The sequence below is a fragment of the Sander lucioperca genome, chromosome 3 (genome assembly GCF_008315115.2).
Source record: "Sander lucioperca isolate FBNREF2018 chromosome 3, SLUC_FBN_1.2, whole genome shotgun sequence".
Classification (NCBI taxonomy): domain Eukaryota; kingdom Metazoa; phylum Chordata; class Actinopteri; order Perciformes; family Percidae; genus Sander; species Sander lucioperca.
Window position 1 is genome coordinate 9746494 of NC_050175.1, and position 22520 is coordinate 9769013.

Sequence of the window (22520 nt, forward strand, 5' to 3'; positions counted from 1 at the left end):
TAAACACCCCCCACCCACACACACACACACACACACACACACACACACACACACACACACACACACACACACACACACACACACACACACACAGTGACAGTGTTTTCAAAATCATAATTAATACCTAATTCATAATTAATTACGTTAGACTTCATCGAGTGGCTATATCTCTATATGGCTATATGTCTCACAACGCTGATAAAAGCAGATGGGCATCTATACTGTATCTGAGTTGCATTCATTACAGCAGTGCATGAGTTAGTGTGCACTTGCAGTGCGCCCCGATCCGCCATTTGGCAAGAAAACACGGGTTAGTATAATAAGGATGAGACACGGAGCTCATCCATATTAGAAGAGTCTTTAATAAACTCAGACCGTAAAAGACACTCCTCCTGCTCCCGGCTCCCACTACTCCGCCGATTCCGTACTGAGTCGATGCGCGGGAGGAAATACATAGCCCCATCTTTATCAGCATCAGCATCGCCTTGACAAGACAAAGAGAGCCCTGAAAATGAAGATGTGCTCCAATAGCAGGAGAAGCCAGTCTTAAAGTCACTATTTCTGCAGCCGTGCCCGCCCGGAGGCAGACAGGCACCGGTCCTAGGAGACTCTTTGGGGATGCGCAAAGATGTGAGTAAAGAGTGAGAGGCATTGTGATTGGCCATACTCGTTCTAAAAGCATCAGCATCATGTTTGCTCCAGCCAAAGCATCAACGAGGTGCCATCAAACTTGAAGGAGACGTGTTCTCGGTCTGCGCAGTTGATGCGTTCACAGCGCCTTTAACTTGCATCATTCCACCCAAAAGAGGAGGACGCGCTGTCCGTAGTGCTGAAACAGAAAGACTTGGCGGATCAACTAGTGAAGAAGAGGGAGACGCTCTCACTTCGCTCACCTGCTTCTGAGCTTCAGTGGTATTTGGCAGCTTCAGTAAGGTAAGTCAAATGCGATGTGTTGTACGGTAAAACGCAGATAATCCGTTTTTTAAGTCATGTCTCTGAGATATTGTATTACAGCCTCTAAAGACACCAGCGTCCACTCAGCCTGTTCTGTGTCTTTGTGTGTTGTCCTACGTGTCTGCATGTGTTTTATGTTGAAGTTTGATATAGATTTTACCTACACAGTTACAGTATCAATCACTCTTGAGTTGGTTTAGCTTTGCATGCTAGAGTTAAAAAAGTATTGACAAAGTATGGACCCATAGATGTCACAGATCTTGCCTGTTGATTTCACGATGCTTGCCATTGTTAAGTATTTTACTTTACAAAAGTTCCCTTTGATGTCTATTTAGCTGTTGCCCCACCCCAAATTATTTTTCTTTCCTGCTGTGGCTTTCAAACCTTTTGGCACCAAAGTTTGAGAATGAACGCAGTGCTTGTCTTTTCCCTGTTCTCTTTATTTATGCTTTTAGGTTACAGTGCACAAGGCTATATAGTGTTTAGTTACTTTGAATTCAAACATAATTCATCATTGAGAAATGACCACGGGGTCATTGCAAAGAGACATAATTACCTGTTGTGCGCTGACCGTGAACGGCATTTCTCTTCTGTGGGGTTACATTGCTTCATATCATATAACAAGGAAGAATAGATTCATTGTTGGAGTGACCATGAAATATGCAGCTATACTGGTTTACGCTACCTAATATAATACATTACATGCTTTGTCTGGGCACTGTTTTTACCAGTGAAGACTCACTGTATTGGAGCAGTGACTGAGGGAGCCAGCGGTTTGGGTTGGTCTTTAAATTTGCTGCCTGCTGGTACCTGATAACTTTATGCAGCACACATCCGTATGGTAAAGCTCCGCTAGTGTTTCCCAGGCTTACAAAATCAATTCATGTTTATAGTCTTAAACAAAAAAACTTTGTAATTGATGATGAGGGTCAGTGATCCATTCTACAGTTTTAATGGCTTTTTATTTATTTTTTCTAGCCTGACAAACCTGTGGCTGGAGTGCAGTCAGAAAATAGAAAAGATCAGGACAGAGTTTGTGTGTGCTGTTGTTTGGGTGTCACATAGGATTGGTGTGTTCACTCGACTAAACAGCCACTGCACGCTAACTGGCCTCAGGCATATATTATGGGTTATGCCACTTTTGTAGCGAAAATGATTTTGCTCCAGCTTCCTGAACATAATCTAAAGCTTTGTAGTAACTTTAAAACTCGAGATGCTTCTAGAGTGCTGTCTCAAGAAATCAGAATAAAAGCAAACCATTGAAATGTAGTTAACTGATTATCCAATAAAAACGTTTGGAAGTATTACTATGTGCTACAAACACAACATCTCCTCTTTGTTTTCCTTCGGCTAGGCCTATGTATGTTGGTGATCAGTTAAAAAGATCCAGAAGATCTTAAAACAGTGTTGTAATTGCTAGTACCGTGACTTACTTGCTTTAATTAATTACCCTATCAAGCTGAGAGGGAGCATGGATGTCATCAAAGCCAAACAAGGCCCCTTTGAGGTGGAAAACTTGTGGCTGAATGACTTAAGTCAAGTTACGATTAATTTCACAAGGGCACGACTTAATTTAAAAGGCACGTTTTTCTCGTCCTCTGTATTGAAATATATTTGGTATTGTGTGTGTCAGTCAGTAAAGTCAGTTAGCTCCAAACTGTGTGTGCTTGTGGGAGACTGCAGAGCCTAAAGCTGCAATAGACAAGTTTGCACATCCTGTCTTTGACACCTTATATTAAAGGATTATATAACTATATATAACTATAGAATCAGAGGATCTAACATTATTGAATGCAGCTTTCTTAGGTTCCACTGCTATTTTGAAGATTGTATTTTGTTCAGACAAGAATTCCTGCTAGTGTCCATTTACATTAATTTGAGTCTTACACCTGTACCTTACGCCTGTACTAGAGGAAATGTGATTTTCTTCCTTAACCCAGCTATAATTTCTAATTTTTCGCAGAATGCAGGTGTATTTTTACCTGAAAGGCTTGTTGAGGTACTTAACCTTTGTGCCAGATTTTGATATTCACTTCTTACGCAAAGACAAACCCACCACTAGATCATAAACAGAGCTGTAATTGCGAGTAAGGTTGCTCAGTGGCTTTAATCAATTACTGTGCCATCCTCCATCTAGAGAGATGGTGAGCGCAGGTGTCCTCAAAGCACAATGAGGCCCCTTTGAGGTGGGAAATGCAAGACTCAATGACTTCACTCAGCTGGGTCACTGGACACACAGCAGAGCTTTGACGCGTACAAATTGTGCTTGAAGATGCTGTGTTCATCCTGGGAGGCTCAGAGGCTGGCAGGGGACCAGCAGAGCGGGGACATTGCACTCCAGATGGCCCAGAGAGGCCAGAGGAAGAGACCTGTCCAAGCCCAGCTGGGGGTAAGGGAAGCTGGACTAGTATATATGTGTGTGTGTGTGTGATTGTAGGAAGGAGACATGATGAGAGAAAGAACAAAAAGACAGAGAGAAAGAGGTAGGTATGTGTGTATGAGTGTTAAAGCAGTGATTGTGAGGGAGAGGGTGGTATGAGAGAGAGAGAGAGAGAAATTAGAGTGAATAAAACAGGCAACTGTGTGTGTGTGTGTGTGTGTGTGTGTGTGTTAATGCATGGAAGTAGTACAAGGAAAAGTGTGGGAGGGAGACTAAAGAAAAGAGAAGATGAAGGAGCTTGTACATCTGTGCGCTTGTGCTTGCATGTGTGCATAGGATCGTGTATTCCTCTGTGTGTGTGTGTGTGTGTGTGTGTGTGCATTGAAGGAGTGACAGAGAAGCAGAAAGGGTTGGAGATGCAGAAAATGAAAGAGAGAAAGAAACAGGCGCATGTGTGTGTCTGTGTGTGGGTGGGAGAGAAAATTAAACTGGAAGAAGCTGGCATGTGTGTGTGTGTGTGTGTGTGTGTGTGTGTGTGTGTGTGTGTGTGTGTGTGTGTGTGTGTGTGTGTGTGTGTGTGTGTGTGTGTGTGTGTGTGTGTGTGTAGAGCGGGGTGCACATGTGTGTGGTCTTAATACTGACAGTGGTGTTCACTGATAATATTAAGCAAAAATTCAAAGCTGCATGGAAAATTACACAAAGAAAACATGTAAAATGGAGTGTTACCTTAAACAGAATTAATGTTGAAGCTTTTTATTCAGCCAGTCAGCTCTGACCTCTGACTCTGTGATTTAATGTATTCACATGCTTGTGCAGGAGCCGTGTGTCAGGCAGTGGTCGTTGTGTATGTTCTTTATGGCACATGCTGCAGGTACATCGCCTCCTGCTGTGAGCTCAGAATCTGATATTCACAACCCGCTCTGATTGAGAAGACATGTTGCATGTGGGACACCTTTTTTTCCCTCGTCCTTTTATTGCATGTTACACCTCGGAGGCGTTGCTCTCCTTCTAAAGTGAAGCCATCTGAATACGAGAGCAGAGAAATATGACGACAAACACACAGTGGCTTCACAGAGATAACTTTGCCTCAGTGTTTCCATTTGGGAAGCCGCTAGAGAGCCGACAGAGAGAAAACGTGCTTTTTTCATTCCGCCACATCTGCTCTCTGATGGAATGAAGCATGATCTGCACTTTGATCACGATGAATTATTCCTATCCCTCGCTATAAATATGGTCTGTCTTCAGCAGCCGATCTCTCTCTCTCTTTACTTAAACCTGAAATCTGTGCTCGCCTTAGAGTAGCGCTCTCCTGAGTGTGTCACTGCAGGGCGGGTGTACTGCAGCTCTGGTTTTCTTCCTCACACTCTGAAGGAACCAGAAGCCCTACCTCAGTGATAACCTTTTCTAAAGAAGACTGTGATTTATAGACTCAATCCAACCCAGTAATAGCACAATTTTGTGCAAAACGTTGTATGTAAGAAACATCAAAAGAGCTTTGTGAGGACTAGGGTGGTGTTATTCTATATTTTTCAACAAAGCCCATGAAAAGACCAAAACCAACAATATGTTGGTCCGTCTCTCAATACTTTCTGACTTTCCCTCCCTGATGAGATGTCCGCCCACAATGTTCACTTACTGGCATCTTTATAGAAAATGTTCATAGTACGTCTGTTTCGAAACTTCGTCTTTTTCCCATTCCATTTTGTTATTGTTGCAGTCCAGCCCAAATTGTGACTGCTAATCATGAAAATGTTTACTGAAGTAATAAATCAAGTGAGAAGTAGCCAGGGTCATTTTCTCATAGACTTCTATGCAAACCAGCTTCTTTGTGCAACCAGTGGAGACGCCTCCTGCTGGAAATTAGATAAAATGCAGGTTTAAGGCACTTACGCGTTGGCTTTACTTTTCAGGCTCGGAAGCTCCGTCCATTATTTTTACAGTCTATGGCTGTAGCTGCTTTTTTTTTTTATAGATCTTCATGTTGCCTGCTTTGGTGATTTTATTCTGCTGTGGCAGGTTATTTACTTTATGTGGCATTAATAATGATTGCTGCATGGACTGTTTATTTATTGTCATCCATTTTTGTATTTGTCTGAGTTTAGTCCTTTTGTTTGGTTAATTCTAGTAAGGTTATAGAGGAAGGTGGTTGTATATTTATAATTGATAATCTGTTGTATGCACAGGCTGCAATGTGCCCTCCTTACCTGGTAAATATTCACTCTCTTCTAGCTCTGTTTTGGTCTCCACCAACTCCTGAGGAAAATAGTTGCTAAATGCTCCACCAGCTAGTATCCAGCTGTGTCTGTCTGCAGTTTGCTTAGCAGGTAGTGTATGGTGGGTTTTTTAGAGTTTTTTTCCGCTGAAAACAGCTGCCTGCTGCAGCTCAAAAGCATGCTATGAGAGCCATGAAAGTGAACCAAAACGTGATTACAACTGCCAATTTATTGTTGAAAATGTGTTGATAGATTATAAATGTTGTGCCTGAAAGGGGGGGAATCGATAAAGATGTCCGTACTTGATGTTCCCTCTATGGCATCTTCATAGAGAATGAAGCAACCGTGAGCCCCCTCTTTGGGCTGTCTGCAGATTTCTTGTCAATTTAACACCATAAAGGGTTACCAGTAAGGTCTATGCATTGTTGCCAGATTTATGTGTTTCTTGTAAAAAACGGGTTATTTTAATGAAGAATAAAAGAGTGAGAAGAACCAAAAGTGTAAGTGTGTAAGAAACAGCTTAGCTAACAATAATCATTTGCGTGTGAAGCAGAGCACACAGGTACAGTATCATCCTTGACATCGGTAACATGTGTAGCCTTGATCAGGCGAATAGTTATTGTGGGTAATTATGACATTTTGTATGCGAAATTAGCCACAGCATGACCACTTGATTTAGTTTGTTTTTAAATATCATGCATAATTTATTGGTATCAGCAAAATCCTGGTAGCAGCAGCTTAACCAGCACAGAGACACACAGGCAGATGGAGCTGCAGGCTCTCAGGTGAACTCAAAACTGCAGGTACAGGTTAAAACTGAGTAGCATAAAGTAGAGTGAAACTCTATATGTCTGTTTTAAATATTGATTTTAGTCACAGATTTACGTTAGCACATCAAAATGTGAAATACCACAAAAAATCCATATAAGCAAAAATATATTGCATAAAGAAACCCTTTTGCAGAATCAAGCTCTCTCTCTCTCACACACACACGCATGCACGCACGCACACACCACACACACGCACGCACGCACGCACGCACGCACGCACTCATATTGGTCGTTAGACGAAAAATGTAAAATTAAACCTTGCTATGGATTAATCCACATTTTGTGCGCTAGTATTTATGGCAGCAAGACAGTGTACAGTATGTGGGATTCAAGTTCATTGTAATGAAGGAAAATGTCATCTGGACCAATGGTGTGGCTAATTGATGTGGTTTTAATAGTTTTTGGACAGCAATGGAGCTCTATTGCACAGGAGGGAATAAGATATAACAGGCTTTGGATACACAGACTACGTGTTATAATGGTAAGACTCAACACATATGCAGTATACTGCCAATCAAAATTATAATGTATTATCATGGTTGTAATATTTTACATTTCAGACATTCTGTGTAGATTTGGTGCTGTTCAGGGTGCTGTGATTCATTACCTCATTGAAAAACAAAACAGGAAATAGACCATAACTCATTGGGATGCCATCACCTAGCCGGCTGAGCTGGGATTGACTTTGTGTTAATATATCATTTCTGATTCACAGAGCTGACTACAAGCTCTTAACTGGCATAATCAAAATGCCTGTGATGTGTCACATACAAACTACAGTACAATTCTTAAGAGAACATGGAAGTAGTGACAAAGAATGGCTCCAGGCTGTGCTTTAGGAACAATCAACAGAGGCCGCATCTACATCTTTGTATATCAATGCATCCCACTGGGACATGGTGTGTTTCTTTTCTTAGCATCACTGCTTGTGCCTGAGACTTTGGCTGATTTTAATAGAGAAAATTTCTCATTCTTCTGCACAGCACCTTCACATAGTTTCACAGCCTCACCCACAAAGTGTGGCGCTATCAACCATCACCTCTGATGGGAACAAAAGGTCAGTCCTTAATTATTCATCCGGGATGTCAAACAATGCTCATTGGCTGTTATTTAGGGTGGGGGAGACCCATTGAATAATTCAGGGACAGGATTCTCTTTCCTTCGAAAAGAGCGGCACGGTGGTTCAGATGTTTGTGAGAGTCTTATCTCAATGCAGGAGCCCTCTGCCATTCCTGAGCTGACCTTGGTTGTCACTGCAGCGGCATCATGGGTGGCACAGAAGGTGGCAGGGACTCGTGTTCTTCCCGTATCTGCAGGAATCCTCCACACAGCGAGAGTAGGTAGGAAGGACTGCAGGGAGCTGGCTGCTCCTTGTCTAAATTCTCCACCAGTGTCTGTTTACAGTACACCATGTGCCAGGCTGCGCCGGGCTGGTGCCAATGTATTTAATAAAAAGTAGATTACTTCTTTACAATGAGTTATTCTGTTTTTCACCCGTGGTATGTTTCTGTTTTGGTACAATCGCAATGTCATTTGCTCTTAAGCTGCTTTCTTAAGATGTAAGGGGTGTTTATTGCAGCTGAAGAGGCAAAAGCAGATATTAATGCTATTAAAGTGCCTTAAACTGAAGAATTCTGTAATGTGAGTCACTTCCCTGGAAGGATTAGAGGGAGTATTCTGAGTAAGGAGAGAAAGTGAAAATGTTCATCTTGTTATGTGAGCGGCTGGAGGGAAAAGAGAGGGACAGATTAGGCGGAGAGAGAGTGGGAAAAAGTGTGTGTGTGTGTGTGTGTGTGTGTGTATATGTGTGTGTGTGTGTGTGTGTGTGTGTGTGTGTGTGTGTGTGTGAGAGAGAGAGAGAGAGAGAGAGAGAGAGAGAGAGAGAAAAAGAGAGAAAAAAGAAAGAGACCACCCTTATGCCAACTCTACCATCTCTGAACAATAACAGAGGTACATACACAGATACAGTATGCTTTCTATCAAGCAACAGATGGCATGCAGCCCAGAGGAAATCAAATAAGAAGCATGTCTGTCATTGTAAATGCAATCAACAGAATGACCCTGATCTTATTTGGCCACTATCTTACTGCTGTCTGTACTGTACTGTAGCACTCGGTGAAGGCAGAGCAGACCATCTGGGCTGTGAATGCTCTGCACTTAAAGAGAAATTCAGTGATCAATAGTCAGTAGTTATGGATAAACGTATATAGGTCTAGTGCTGTATTAATGCATACTTCAGCTGAAATTGACACGGTTTTACACTGCATTATAATTGATTGAGTAAGTAAATTGTCAGTAGTGAACGAATGAGGAACAAATTAATATTAATATTACTAGTGCAGTGGCCGTTTAAATTGGCCTGTTTGGAACGGGCGATTACTTGGCCTGTGGTATTACTGCTTGTAGAATTCATCAAAACCAAATTGTACCCTAAAATGACTTACAGAAGGACCCCAAACCACTTAATATGCAACTCCACTGTATTCTACTACCGACTTACAGTGTAGGCTACTTCTACATCAGAGGAAGACATTGTACTACTGTATTTACCTGACAGTGAATGCTGCAGATTCATAATGTAATCACATGCGTTCATCAACCACCAGAACCGGACCGTGTGTGTGTGCGCGGAGAGAGAAAGCGAGAAAGAGAGAGAGAGAGAGAGAGAGAGAGACGGTGTTGTCTTGTGTCGGATCGTTAACGAATTTAACATTTCAGCAGAGATTTAGTGGCTTGACGGTTTATGGTGAAGTAGGGGATTTGATTTGCGGGGGTATTTTGGCGACTTAATTAACCCGACCCAGGGTGAGTCTGATGAAAACTGATGTATCTGCCTGGTTCAACTCTGAGATTTTCTCACATTGCACAGCGCTCTGAAGGAATAATCTCCGAGATTAGGCTACGTTATGTTCTGCCAGCTCACAGCAATTTAATACAATAGCAGGAAAAGAGTCCCCCCGCTGTTCTAAAGCGTTCTGCATGTGGCATCTGCTGATGTGCAGGTTACCTTCCCCCCAAACACGAACACACATATATACAGATACGTCTCGCTTTATAAGATAGATAGCCTGCCTATAAGTGGCATCACGCTCTGTCTGCACTTGTTGTCTGGTTGTGCTTCGCATGTGTGAATTCTGAAACGTCCTTAAATTCGGGAATTGTCGTTTGTTTATTCAAAGTCAAAGACAGTCCAAAGTAGTGCTACTTTGCACATTTTTGTGGGTCTGAGGTGTATGTCACATTTTAGTTGCCAAAGCTTCACTGCTCTCTGTCTCTGGTCCTCAGGGTGAGAGGGAGAGTGGCCAGCGGCTAGAGCGGCAAAAGCCAATGTGTGCTTCTTTTACCTATATATTTAACGATATCTTTTGCATTTCTAATCCAAACAACGTCAACCTTGGCACTGCACTTGCTCGTGCCCGTAGCTAGACACCTGTCAAGTTTGAAATCCATTGGACTAACGGTTCGAGAGATATGCACATAACACACACACACACACACACACACACACACACACACACACTGACAGACAGATGTTCCTGCAATTTATAGATAGATGAATATATCTCTGGCAGCCCACCGTTATCTACTATTTTAGTTATTCAGGAAGTACTTATTAAGGACTCATTAATGATCATGTTTTTCCTGATTTGTTCCTCACTTATTCCCTTAGTAATTACTCACTGTTTTCTGCACTGCATGAAAAGTGTTACCAAACCACAAGAGAGACAATAGATTCTCAGCCTCATGTCTGTCTTGATAATATAAGCAGGCATTGCTATCTCTACCCGTAAATCATAGTTTGGTTTAACCGTGCGCTCATGGACATTGGAAAAACGTTTTTCCGAGTGAAAACATCATCATTCACGTCCCTTCCTGTGGGAATCAGAGGTGGGAATCTTGGGCCAGATTTTGCTAACCGAGTTTACCAGTTGACCAGTTGGTGACGCGTTGTTGACAACTGACGTTTGATGGAGGCGACTTTGGTTCACTGAACATATTTCAATGACAATAAACTGTTTATTGTGGACAAACTCCTCTGCTGAGAAACATACACAGACATAGCATGTTTCAAATCATTCATAAATAGGCCTATGTATAAAAAAAAAAACAACACCTTATCCGTGTCCTTTCCCGTTCGTTGTCCTGCAGATAACACAAACACCTGATGATGTGCTGTTTGTATGCTCGCATAAGAAAACAGCAGCAAATTATTATGGCCTCCATGTTTTCACCAGGTTTTCACACACCTGATGCTCTAGGCTACAGCCAACAGTTGGTGGCAGTCATGCAACAAGTTGTTATGCCAAACGCCAATATAACAGAAGAAGAAGAACACGCATCCCGACCATCCTAACCATGTGAACGCTGGTAGTCGGAAAAACAACGTAATCACGGGGGCGGTCCCTGTCATTCCGAGGTGGCATGAACGCGCCATAATTGTGTATACTAGCAGTCTGTCTGTGTGCCTGACATATATATGTATAGTGGCTGCTGTAGTTGTTTTTGTATTTTGGTGAACTAAATCAAAAGCAAGTGTAGCCCACTAGAAAAATTATGGAAATAAATATGAACATATTATATTATTTTTATAATATAATAAAATAAAACTTAGTTAATCCATTATAAATGCATATAGTTATTATGAACCAATTAAAACATTGGTTCAAGAGTTGATCCCGCCTTGATTGATGGGTGACAGCGGAGGCTCCTCTGCTGCGCAGACAGCCAGTCTGTTGGTGGCCGTGTGGTCATTGTGCACCAATTAGAACATTGGTTCAAGAGTTGATCCCGCCTTGATTGATAGGTGACAGCGGATGCTTCTCTACTACACACGCAGCACACAGCCAGCCTGTTAGCGGCCGATACGAGGAGATAACAGGGACATTAACATCTAAATATAAATGCATATGTCATCTAAACACTTGGAAAAGTACGTTGGGAACTGTACCGCTGCCAGGGAGCCTTGAGGGATTTTCGTTGTGTGGGATTTTCGTTGTGTTTTATCCGACGTGAAACTTGGTGAGTTAGCCAAAGTGATTGAAGTATTGAGTGCTATGCTACAGTAAGCTAATGCAGATATTACGCAGCATATCATGTATTTCAGTTTATGTTACCATATTAATGCATATTAATATGTCAATTTTGGTTTTATATTAAAGATAGTCTATCTAAGTTCATTCACAATATACATTTGGGTTATTAAGAAGGTAATTTGCAGTATGTATGTAAACTATATTCCTGTATTTTGAGTGCATGTTTTCAACACGTGCATCTAGCTTCAGTTCTGGTTAACACTGTTGGTATGCATGGTGTAAAGAGATCAAGACATATGGCTAGAATGGGAAATGTATTTTATTGCAGAATTGTACAAGAAATGAGTACTGTAACATGTGTTTAATACACTGTACTTAACTCATGTATAATATGTTACCATATATTTCATTATGTTATTCTGACCTTGTTTACACAGGTCAGGTTTTTTGGGTTCCTTGGAAAGATTTGAAGTTTGATGGCGAGCCACCCAACTAGAGCTACAAAATCTTAAAGGACGGTATTTTATTTTATTTTATGCCATGGACTAAAGGCAAGGGTGAGACCCTTGTAAAGAAAGGCTTTTGAATATTGTATTTTATTTATTTTATTTTCATTGTATACACTATATGAACACCTTAGGCTACTTAGAGGGTGCACCCTAGGGTTTTATATTCATGCTGTATACTATTCATGCCCACAAATATATAAATATTTTCATTCTTTCTTTAATAATCGTGTCGTTACGGTTATTGTTTCACTCCACTACCTCCTACTTATCTAAATCTTCTGAAACCTAGTCTAGATAAATAACCTACATTGTAGATATTTAATAAATGCTACAAATTGACGAGCCAGCCAGGAGGTGGTGCTATTGAAATAATAACAGTACCTTGAAAATACGTACAAGTGTGATAACAGTATTTTATTGTTAATAACATGGAAATAATTGAAGAAAAGGGAATTAAAGTTCCAAACTCACTGATAATCAGTGGATTGACTAGAACCGAAATAGATGAACTATTTGATGTTTTGAAAAAACATGGCTCTACTGCCAGACTAGTTGATATTAGTGACCCCGGTTCTCCGTTTCATCAAAACGCAATACTTGAGTTTCAAAGTGGGTCAGCCCTAGAGTCGCTTGAGCCCAACTTGCCTTATCTTCATCAATTGTCAAGTAACCAGACCTTTGCAGCTAGTCTGCATGGACTTCCTTTCTATAGAACCTGATAAAAGCAACACCAAGGATATTTTAGTGATAACTGATCACTTTACTAAGTATGCTGTTGCTATTCCCACACCTAATCAGAAAGCCAGGACTGTTGCCAAGTGTTTGTGGGAGAATTTCTTTGTACATTATGGTATTCCTGAAAGGCTTCATAGTGACCAAGGTCCAGACTTTGAATCTCGCACAATTAAAGAACTCTGTGAAGTCTCAGGCATTCAGAAGATAAGGACTACCCCGTACCACCCCAGGGGAAACCCTGTGGAACGTTTCAACAGAACCTTGCTTAATATGCTTGGTACTTTGGAGGAACAAGACAAAACGCACTGGAAGGATTTTGTTAAGCCCCTTGTGCATGCTTACAACTGCACCAGGAATGACGCCACAGGATTCACCCCGTACGAGCTGATGTTTGGGCGTCAGCCCAGATTGCCCATCGACTTAGCTTTTGGCTTACCTGTAAAGGACAATCCATCCAAGTCCCATTCCCACTATGTTCATAACTTAAAATCTCACCTGCAAGAGAGCTACGAAATAGCTTCACGTAATGCACTCAAGATCGCAGAGAAGAACAAAACCAGATTCGACAAACACGTTACCAATTCCACACTAGACATTGGCGATCGTGTTTTGGTAAGAAATGTTCGCCTGCGTGGGAAGCATAAGTTAGCAGACAAGTGGGAGCCCATGACTTATGTAGTTGTGAAGCAAGCAGGTGATCTACCAGTTTTCACTGTTAGACCAGAAACAGAAGACGGTCCTCTGCGCACCTTGCACAGAGATCTCTTACTTCCCTGTGGATTCTTACCTGTCACAGAAGTCACTCAACCAGTCTTGTCGAAGACTCCCCCAAGACGAAGAACACGATACAGTCCACCTGATCCTGATGAAGATCCGGAAGATGATGTAGAATGTCCAGATATTGATACCCAAGATCATTGTCTTGAAGTTCTACCGGTCCGTGAAACTAGGTTTTCTACAGTTTATGAAACCTTTACTCCAAAAGAAATGGTGGATACAATACCTTTGGATGGGCCTGTTGCAGCTCCAGATGACGACTCACCTGTAGAAGTTCCAGATGACGAATCCTCTGTTGCAGTTCCAGATGACGACTCACCTGTCGCAGTTCCAGATGACGAATCCTCTGTTGAAGCTCCAGATGACGACTCACCTGTCGAAGCTCCAGACGATGAATCCTCTGTTGAAGCTCCAGAAGGCAACCTGCAGGTTAATGCTCTAGATAACTCACCTGTATCCATCCATCCGGAGGAAATTCAAGCGGAAACTGTGGAAGTTGATCCAGTAGAAGAACCCCAAGGAGTTGGGGTACCAATAAATGAGGACCACAATGATGACAATCCTGTCAGACGGTCGGCCCGGCAGAGAGATAAGCCTGATAGACTTACCTATTCCCAGTATGGAAACCCTCTGATTTCAATTGTCCAGTCTCTATTTCAAGGCATAAATACAGCTCTTATCAACACATTGACTGGAATGGAAATGGAAGACAGTTTACCCACTCTGTCGTATGGAGGACCGAAGGTTGTTACCTGTCAGCCATTGAAACACATGTAACGGGACGTACATGGATTCGAGGGGGGAGGGTGTAGCCCACTAGAAAAATTATGGAAATAAATATGAATATATTATATTATTTTTATAATATAATAAAATAAAACTTAGTTAATCCATTATAAATGCATATAGTTATTATGAACCAATTAAAACATTGGTTCAAGAGTTGATCCCGCCTTGATTGATGGGTGACAGCGGAGGCTCCTCTGCTGCGCAGACAGCCAGTCTGTTGGTGGCCGTGTGGTCATTGTGCACCAATTAGAACATTGGTTCAAGAGTTGATCCCGCCTTGATTGATAGGTGACAGCGGATGCTTCTCTACTACACACGCAGCACACAGCCAGCCTGTTAGCGGCCGATACGAGGAGATAACAGGGACATTAACATCTAAATATAAATGCATATGTCATCTAAACACTTGGAAAAGTACGTTGGGAACTGTACCGCTGCCAGGGAGCCTTGAGGGATTTTCGTTGTGTGGGATTTTCGTTGTGTTTTATCCGACGTGAAACTTGGTGAGTTAGCCAAAGTGATTGAAGTATTGAGTGCTATGCTACAGTAAGCTAATGCAGATATTACGCAGCATATCATGTATTTCAGTTTATGTTACCATATTAATGCATATTAATATGTCAATTTTGGTTTTATATTAAAGATAGTCTATCTAAGTTCATTCACAATATACATTTGGGTTATTAAGAAGGTAATTTGCAGTATGTATGTAAACTATATTCCTGTATTTTGAGTGCATGTTTTCAACACGTGCATCTAGCTTCAGTTCTGGTTAACACTGTTGGTATGCATGGTGTAAAGAGATCAAGACATATGGCTAGAATGGGAAATGTATTTTATTGCAGAATTGTACAAGAAATGAGTACTGTAACATGTGTTTAATACACTGTACTTAACTCATGTATAATATGTTACCATATATTTCATTATGTTATTCTGACCTTGTTTACACAGGTCAGGTTTTTTGGGTTCCTTGGAAAGATTTGAAGTTTGATGGCGAGCCACCCAACTAGAGCTACAAAATCTTAAAGGACGGTATTTTATTTTATTTTATGCCATGGACTAAAGGCAAGGGTGAGACCCTTGTAAAGAAAGGCTTTTGAATATTGTATTTTATTTATTTTATTTTCATTGTATACACTATATGAACACCTTAGGCTACTTAGAGGGTGCACCCTAGGGTTTTATATTCATGCTGTATACTATTCATGCCCACAAATATATAAATATTTTCATTCTTTCTTTAATAATCGTGTCGTTACGGTTATTGTTTCACTCCACTACCTCCTACTTATCTAAATCTTCTGAAACCTAGTCTAGATAAATAACCTACATTGTAGATATTTAATAAATGCTACACAAGTCAATGGAAATATGCCGCCGATGAGGTGGAGAGCGAGTAGACTTTACAGACCTACAAAGTGTATTTACCACCGATGATGATGATCCTGAGCATGGGCTATGTGTACTGCCTCCCCACCATAGATGCAGAGCCCATACACTTAATCTAATTGCTAACAATGAGGTTGATAAATGGCTAGCATCTAATCCAGAATCGAGGGCTGTGTATCATAGTGCCACAGCCAAATGTTCAGCGCTATGGACAAAGGCCAGGAAGAGGTCAGTGATAGAAAGTTGATTGTCCCCACAGTAACACGGTGGAATTCATTCTATGACGCCTATGCTCGGATTAAATGCCCCTATCTGACATCTATAAACTTTGCACAGAGCTTCAGATTAAATGTATGAATGACAGGGAATACCAGTTTCTCAAGAAATACTGTTCCATTATGAAGCCTTTCACAGTCGCACTGGACATCCTACAGGTTGAGGACACTTGTTTTTATGGAACGCTTCAACCAACGCTAGAAGTTCTAATGGCCAAAACCTTAGCAGTGAAAAATGGCTTAATGCAAATGACCAATGGGCTGCCTGAGGTTATTGTGGGAGCAATTAAAACTCGATTTGACGCAACAATTGACTCCAAGGATGCGCTACTGGCTGCCGTCTCACTGCCCAAGTTCAAGTTACGCTGGGTAAAAGAAGAAGCCAGAAGAGACCACATCAAGTTGCTCCTCACGACGGAGTGCTGCGACAGTAGTGAGTGGTATGAAAAGGCCGAAATTCCTCATAGAGAGGTTGGTTAGGGTGGTGGATGGCTCAAACAACACAGGACTTTCATCCAGAAGACCTGGGTTTGTGTCCTGCATGTCACTTTTCCTAAACCAAACTGTCCCTTTCTTCTTTTCTTAAACCCAACTGTCCCTTTCTTCTTTTCCTAAACCCGACTGCCCCGTTCTTGTCCCGTGTCTCTATTCCTAAACCCAACTGTCCCGTTCTTATCCCCCATGTCACAGAAACGTACCTTTTGAAAGCCCACCCACAATCTTTTCCTTAAACTGTGTCAAAAGTGACGCCAATAGTCCCGACCAAGCGCGTTTAGATAAAGCACGTTTAGATATGACGCTAAAGGAGACTTTTAGCGTCAATAACAACGCCAAAGGCACCTGACCAAGCATCCGTATTTTACGTGAATAGAGTGAGAATGTGTTACTTATGCACATGTGGGCAACAATAACCTCACAAGATCAAGGTGGCCACAGTTTTGAGAAGTAGGCGCCACAGTTGCTTTCCACCGACTGCAAGACCCAGGGCATGACCGGAAAAGCCTGGCTCTCAGCTAATCTAACAGCTGATTGGTTCAGAATCTACTCAACATGATTACATTTTATATAAACTTTTTATTGATTTTGAATTGGAGGGATATAAATTTGTCTGATTTAAAGGCTTATTCTGTACAGAACACATGTTGTGTGGCTGATATTGACATTTAAAAGTCAGAGAGACTAAATCCGTTCAGATTACGGATCATCTACAATCTGTTGTTTATTAACATCAGCAATAGATCGCACGTAGAGCATTTTGACAGTCATATTACTCTGTCATAATAAAACACCTGGAGACTGTGTACAAGCTGATATATGGGTCTGATACCATTTTAATTAATCAGAATCGGACCTAGTAGAGTGTTTCTGTGACTTCCTGTTCAGCCTGAAGGCTGCTGGAAATGGTGGTAAAAGCTGTAAGCCTGTAAACTGTTCGACTTGACTGTGGCTTTTTGTCTCCGCCCCCGGCTGCTGCCGCCTGCTCTCGTCTACTTTACAGGCGAGGCACAGTTCATCTTGAACAAGCCTAGGGTGTTGATCAATTACACCAGAGTGTAGCTGCATAAGTTAATTAAACTAATTTATTTGGCCAAAGTTAGTAAGACTTGGCAACACATTCTGGTCTTTCTGGATGCAGCGGCTAGGTCTTAATTTGTACTGTAGGCTGGTCCAAATGGATTGATCGTTCCCTCGCAGAGCAATCAGGCAAAACACCAATTAGAGAATTAATGACAGTTTACAGTACAATTAAAATAACACCTGTCAAAATTTTGAACTTAGAACTTTAAAAATAAATAAAAAATATTTTATTAATAAATTGGGTACTGATCCATAGAGTTCTACTCCTTGTTTTGTATATGTAAAAAATAATGATTAAAGCTTTAGTGAGTAACTTTTTCATTTTAATGAATGTCCGTTACATTCAACCCGTTGCCAAATGAGTTGCTACAAAGCTAGTTAAGACTATCAGCTCCACACAACTTTCTCTGTATTTCTCAGTATGGCTGCATTCAGAAGATTGTGGGGTCCGGTGACTTTCCCGCGCAGAAACTTGAGTGAAGATAATTACCTCTTCTGAAGAGTCCATCATGTTTTTTTAATCCTCCTTGTCTTCTTTGGTTACAAGCAACTATGTGGAGGAGGCGTGGGGGCGTTTTTTAGTCTAGTGGGAGGGTCGCCCAATTTTTCATGAAAGCTAAATTTCAAAGTGGCTTGTTTGGTGCATATTTTTCCATGTAGCTCTCAGTCTTGGCCCCTCATCGCACCATCCTCCACCCCCATGATGCACCACACCTAACCCTACCTGTGAATGCGCACAGATTCATAAAATAGATCACAACGAGCTGAGGACAAAAATACGGACCGCTAGCTGGAAGCACAAAAACCTAAGAGTTTCACTCTAGAAACATTAATGTATCATTTGTGCTGATCCTTCCAGCCTGACCCTTTTATGAAAAGATAAGGAGAACATATGAGTTTGTGACTGAAGGAGGCTCCGCTGTCTGCACGCTGATGCACGGCACAGGTGTGCACCCGCCAAGCAAAACACGTTTGTCTTTTTGAGACTCTGCAGTCCTCCTGAGTGAAGTGGCATGGAGAAATCTAAAAGACGCCCTGCTTGCTGATGAACCGTGTGAGCCGAGACCTCTCCCCTGGTCTAAGCAGCGACAGCCCAGCAGGCAGCCCGTTATCCTGCTGCCGTGCGGACACCCCGTCTCTGCGGACCGCATAACTTCAAGGAATAATCCACAAAGCGGGTGTGAAATGGCCACCATCTTGGTGGAGTGTGATGTGTAATATTAGAAAGCAGAGGTTAAGTCATGTATGTCATGACTGTAAAAAAACAGTGGCTATCTGTAGCTATCTGCCAAGCGCAAACCTGTACAGAAGGCATCAATAAATTGTTGGGGAGGGTCATGCCTCTTTTCCCAATCATTTTGGAGAGTCACAGAAAAATGTATTGCTGGCGAAGGGAGGGTCAAGTCTATTTTGACTAAAGATCCCAAAACTCCTCCGGTAGCCCCTTAAATAAAAAACGAACAGTCCCTAAGAAATATATTTGTGTCTCTTAAAACAGATTGGACTGTCAGAAAATGTTTGTACTTTGTACAGAAAAATGTATAATGCAACCTTTTGACAAATTCCTGAGTCAAACCAATGAGGCTTAGTTCAATCAGAAGACTGTGTTGAAATGTTAACTGCAACCTTTGAGGAATTAAGGTAACACTTATATCACTAGGTCAAAAGACAGGGATTTAAACAAAGACTAACTTACATGTAGGTTACACTGTAAATAACACATAATGCAAATCTGTTCACACATTGCCATGGTACTTAAAGGTACAATATGTAACATTTCTGCATTAAAATGTCTAAAAACGACCATACCTATGTTATATATATTTTTGAGTTGTGTTCTTACACTATCCCAAATGTTTCCACCAAATGGCAAACCCAGAAAAAGTTGTTTTTTTATTTTCAGACACGTCACGTTTCCTTTAGTCGCCCGTCAGTGGGCGTCATATAACCTTTCACCCTCTAGTTACTCTTAACTTCCCTCAAAACACGGCACCCAGATGATATGTTCAGGAGTAATTGTAAATCATACAATGTCACAGTAAAAAATACTTGTAACCGTAATACTGCTTTTACAGCCAAAAGGCATCATTTTGTGATTAATCACATGCCACTTTGCAAAACAGTAATACAACAGAAACCTTATTTATTGATACATATCAATATCGATCAAGCTTAACGTTACTACAATGTGTTGGTTGACAAGTAGCTAACGTTTATGCTAATGCTTGGTGGATAACATTATAGGGTTACAACATTGTTCAACATGCTCATAAAGTTATTTTTAGTATGATTGTTTTTACCACGGATAAAAGCAGCGCCGGGCTAACCCACAAACTCACTCACTCCCTCCCGGCGCAAAGACACTTCATTCGGGATGAGTGCTGACAACACCCCCGGGACATATATAGCTAGTTACCGTTAGCCCCTAGCCAGCCAACAGCCACCCAATATTACAGCAATCCTTATCTGGCCAGCACTTAACTTCAGTGCCAGATGCTAACGATGCTAACGGCAGTTTAATGAAGCGGGCCATTTCAGAGCCAGGCATCCAGTCACAACAGCAGCCATCCACAACGTTAGCTGCGTCTCCGTTAGCGCTACCGGTGTTCGTGCCAAAAATCTCCTCCCTGCCGAATTTCTTCCCCCTTCGCGTTTAGCTGTCTTTACAGTTAGATAAATTAACCCGACAAAAGGTGGGTTAAGCACCAAAACGAATAGTTAAGATTACAGAAACGTGAAGGGGGAGATCGTTCTGGGCAGCTTGGAGATGTTCTGCTGCTGCACTGCTGGCTAATGTTAGCTTGCTGGCTCACTAGCTAACTGGTCAGCTAGCTACCGATACAGATCAAATCAATAAAAATGTAATTATGTTGGGGACAATGCAGCTATTTTCTTAGAATGACATGAATAAATGTTACTAAACGTAACGTGAATAAACTTGAATTGAGGTCAATCATAAACAAGTTATAATTACTCATGTATGGATTTGATCACTTTAGGTATGATGCAATTTACCTTTAAGCTGTTAATCATTCAGTGCCTGATTTTCCCTATTTATTTGTGTCAATACAAACACATCCACCTTGATTGTTATTTAATGTTAATTGTTAGGTGATCAATTTATGTATCATCATAATTACATCCCCCCTTGTGAAAGCAAATTAATCCCATTTTTTTGTTATCTGCTTCTCCATATGATTAAACAAGAACCAGAGGCAGTGGGTCGCTTATTCAATTAGAGTTTCATTTACCACATTTAATTACCCACAATCTATGCCCTCTTTGACCCTGCAGGAAGCCTCGTATGACTAATGAGTGCACTCACCTGATTTCTTTGCCTAGGAGATCACATCAGTGTCTATTTCCCGTCATCTGTTCACAGGAAGGCAGTATATATGGTGATTGAAGATTAGAGGATTTTTTTGGCCTGGTGGGTATTTATGTATGTGTATGTATTTAACAGGAAAGAGGTTTCAAGCCTGTATTGAAGACCCCTGTGATTTTTCTAGCCGTTCACCTTACTCCGGCCACTCCAGACACTTTGATCTTCCAAAAGCCCATGTTGCCACAAATTGTCACAACTGTTACTGTTGAACATTAAGTGCACATTGGCACTGGCTGAAAAAGTGTTTTCAACTTGTTAGTTTTCATTTTGTACTGCACAGCACTGGATAGATTTTTAAATCAGGTCTGCAACTTTTTTAGTCAGCTCGCTTCATGTATATTAAGTGTAAACCAATGTAAATTTCATGTAAATTGGATGATATTTGTCACATAAGGCTAACTTTGTGTTGCAAGTAGGTGGCACTATGACTATGACTCAATATTGGCATTTAGATGTCCTCAGGCCTGGACTTATCAAACTTAGTAAGTTTTGTAAAGATTGGACAATGTGCATTCAAGTTACAACAACAACTTCATCTATCCTTCCTGTATCCTATCACTTTTGAGGTGGATCTGGTCAACCTAGGAAGAGGACATCAAAGTATACGGACTGTAACTTCTTGTTCCCAGTAGGTGGCGCTATGACTATAACTAATATCTTCAGGCCAGGACTCCTATCAAGCATGAGAAGTTTGGGACAGATTGGATAATGTGCAGTCTAGTTACAAAACACTTCCTCTTTTGCAGCGTAACAAAATTTGATGCCTTGCCACGCCCAAGCTGCACAACGAAAACTCAAAAGCTTTTGCAATTTAGCTTTGCCTACGTCATTAGATTGTACTGACTAATTTTTAAGTCAATCGGGTTAAATTTTTTAAGAAGAGTACGTTAAAGTACAGCCTCTGGAAATGGCTTTTTTGTAGCATGCACATACATATATACTCACATTCATCTACCCCATACTCATACACATTCTCACGTTTTGCATGGATGCAGGCGAATGAATAAATATGCATGAGAGTATGGTTGTTGGTTGGTTGATGATTATATTATGTTGGCTTTGTAAGGCTGATATGCACTCTTCCTACCCTGTGTAGGCTACTTAGATCCTGCTAGCAGTCATTTTTATTCTCTTTCTTCTTACACTGTATCAGCTGTGTTAAAGTGTCTATTGTTGTTCAGGCACACACCCCCCCCCCCCCCACCCCCTCTTCTCCCCGAACTTACACTGCAGTTCCATATTTGATGCCTGTCAGCTCCCTCTGTGCCTTAATGAAGAGCAGCAATACAGCAATATGTGTTTAAATGGTATTCTTCTTGGTATTCTTCTTTCAGGAATAGGTTTAAGGGAGGTCTTTAATTCAAAACTACTGCATGTTTTGCACACTCTTATAATTGACATGCTCATAATTACCACTAATTGGAGTCATGTAGAATAAACTGCAACACATTTAAAACGTAATGGTCTTGGCATTAAAATCTACAGAAATCCACCACACTTATACAACACTGCTAAAAATAAGTGAATCTGCCTACAGTTGTCTAATGACCTTTTCTCATTTGACAACTGTAGGCAGATTCGGTCAACTGTAGGCAAAATGTGTTGCAGTGTTTGTGCCCAAGTTCTTTTTTTCTTTCAATTTCCAACAAGAAGCATGCTCTTTGAAAGTG

At 41.2% G+C, this 22520-nt stretch overlaps 1 protein-coding gene across 2 annotated transcripts in view; it reads left to right on the forward strand.

The window, feature by feature from the left end:
• Positions 1–206: 206 nt before the first annotated feature.
• LOC116037581 (carbohydrate sulfotransferase 8-like) overlaps positions 207–22520 on the forward strand; it is a 186858-nt gene continuing 164544 nt past the window's right edge. Inside the window, exon 1 of one of the 2 annotated variants that reach the window (XM_031281522.2) lies at positions 207–933. The gene's annotated coding sequence lies outside the window, so the exon portion shown is untranslated. Of the gene's footprint in view, positions 934–2326; positions 3344–22520 lie in introns of those variants that run through there. The other variant, XM_031281523.2, reaches the window with a different exon arrangement.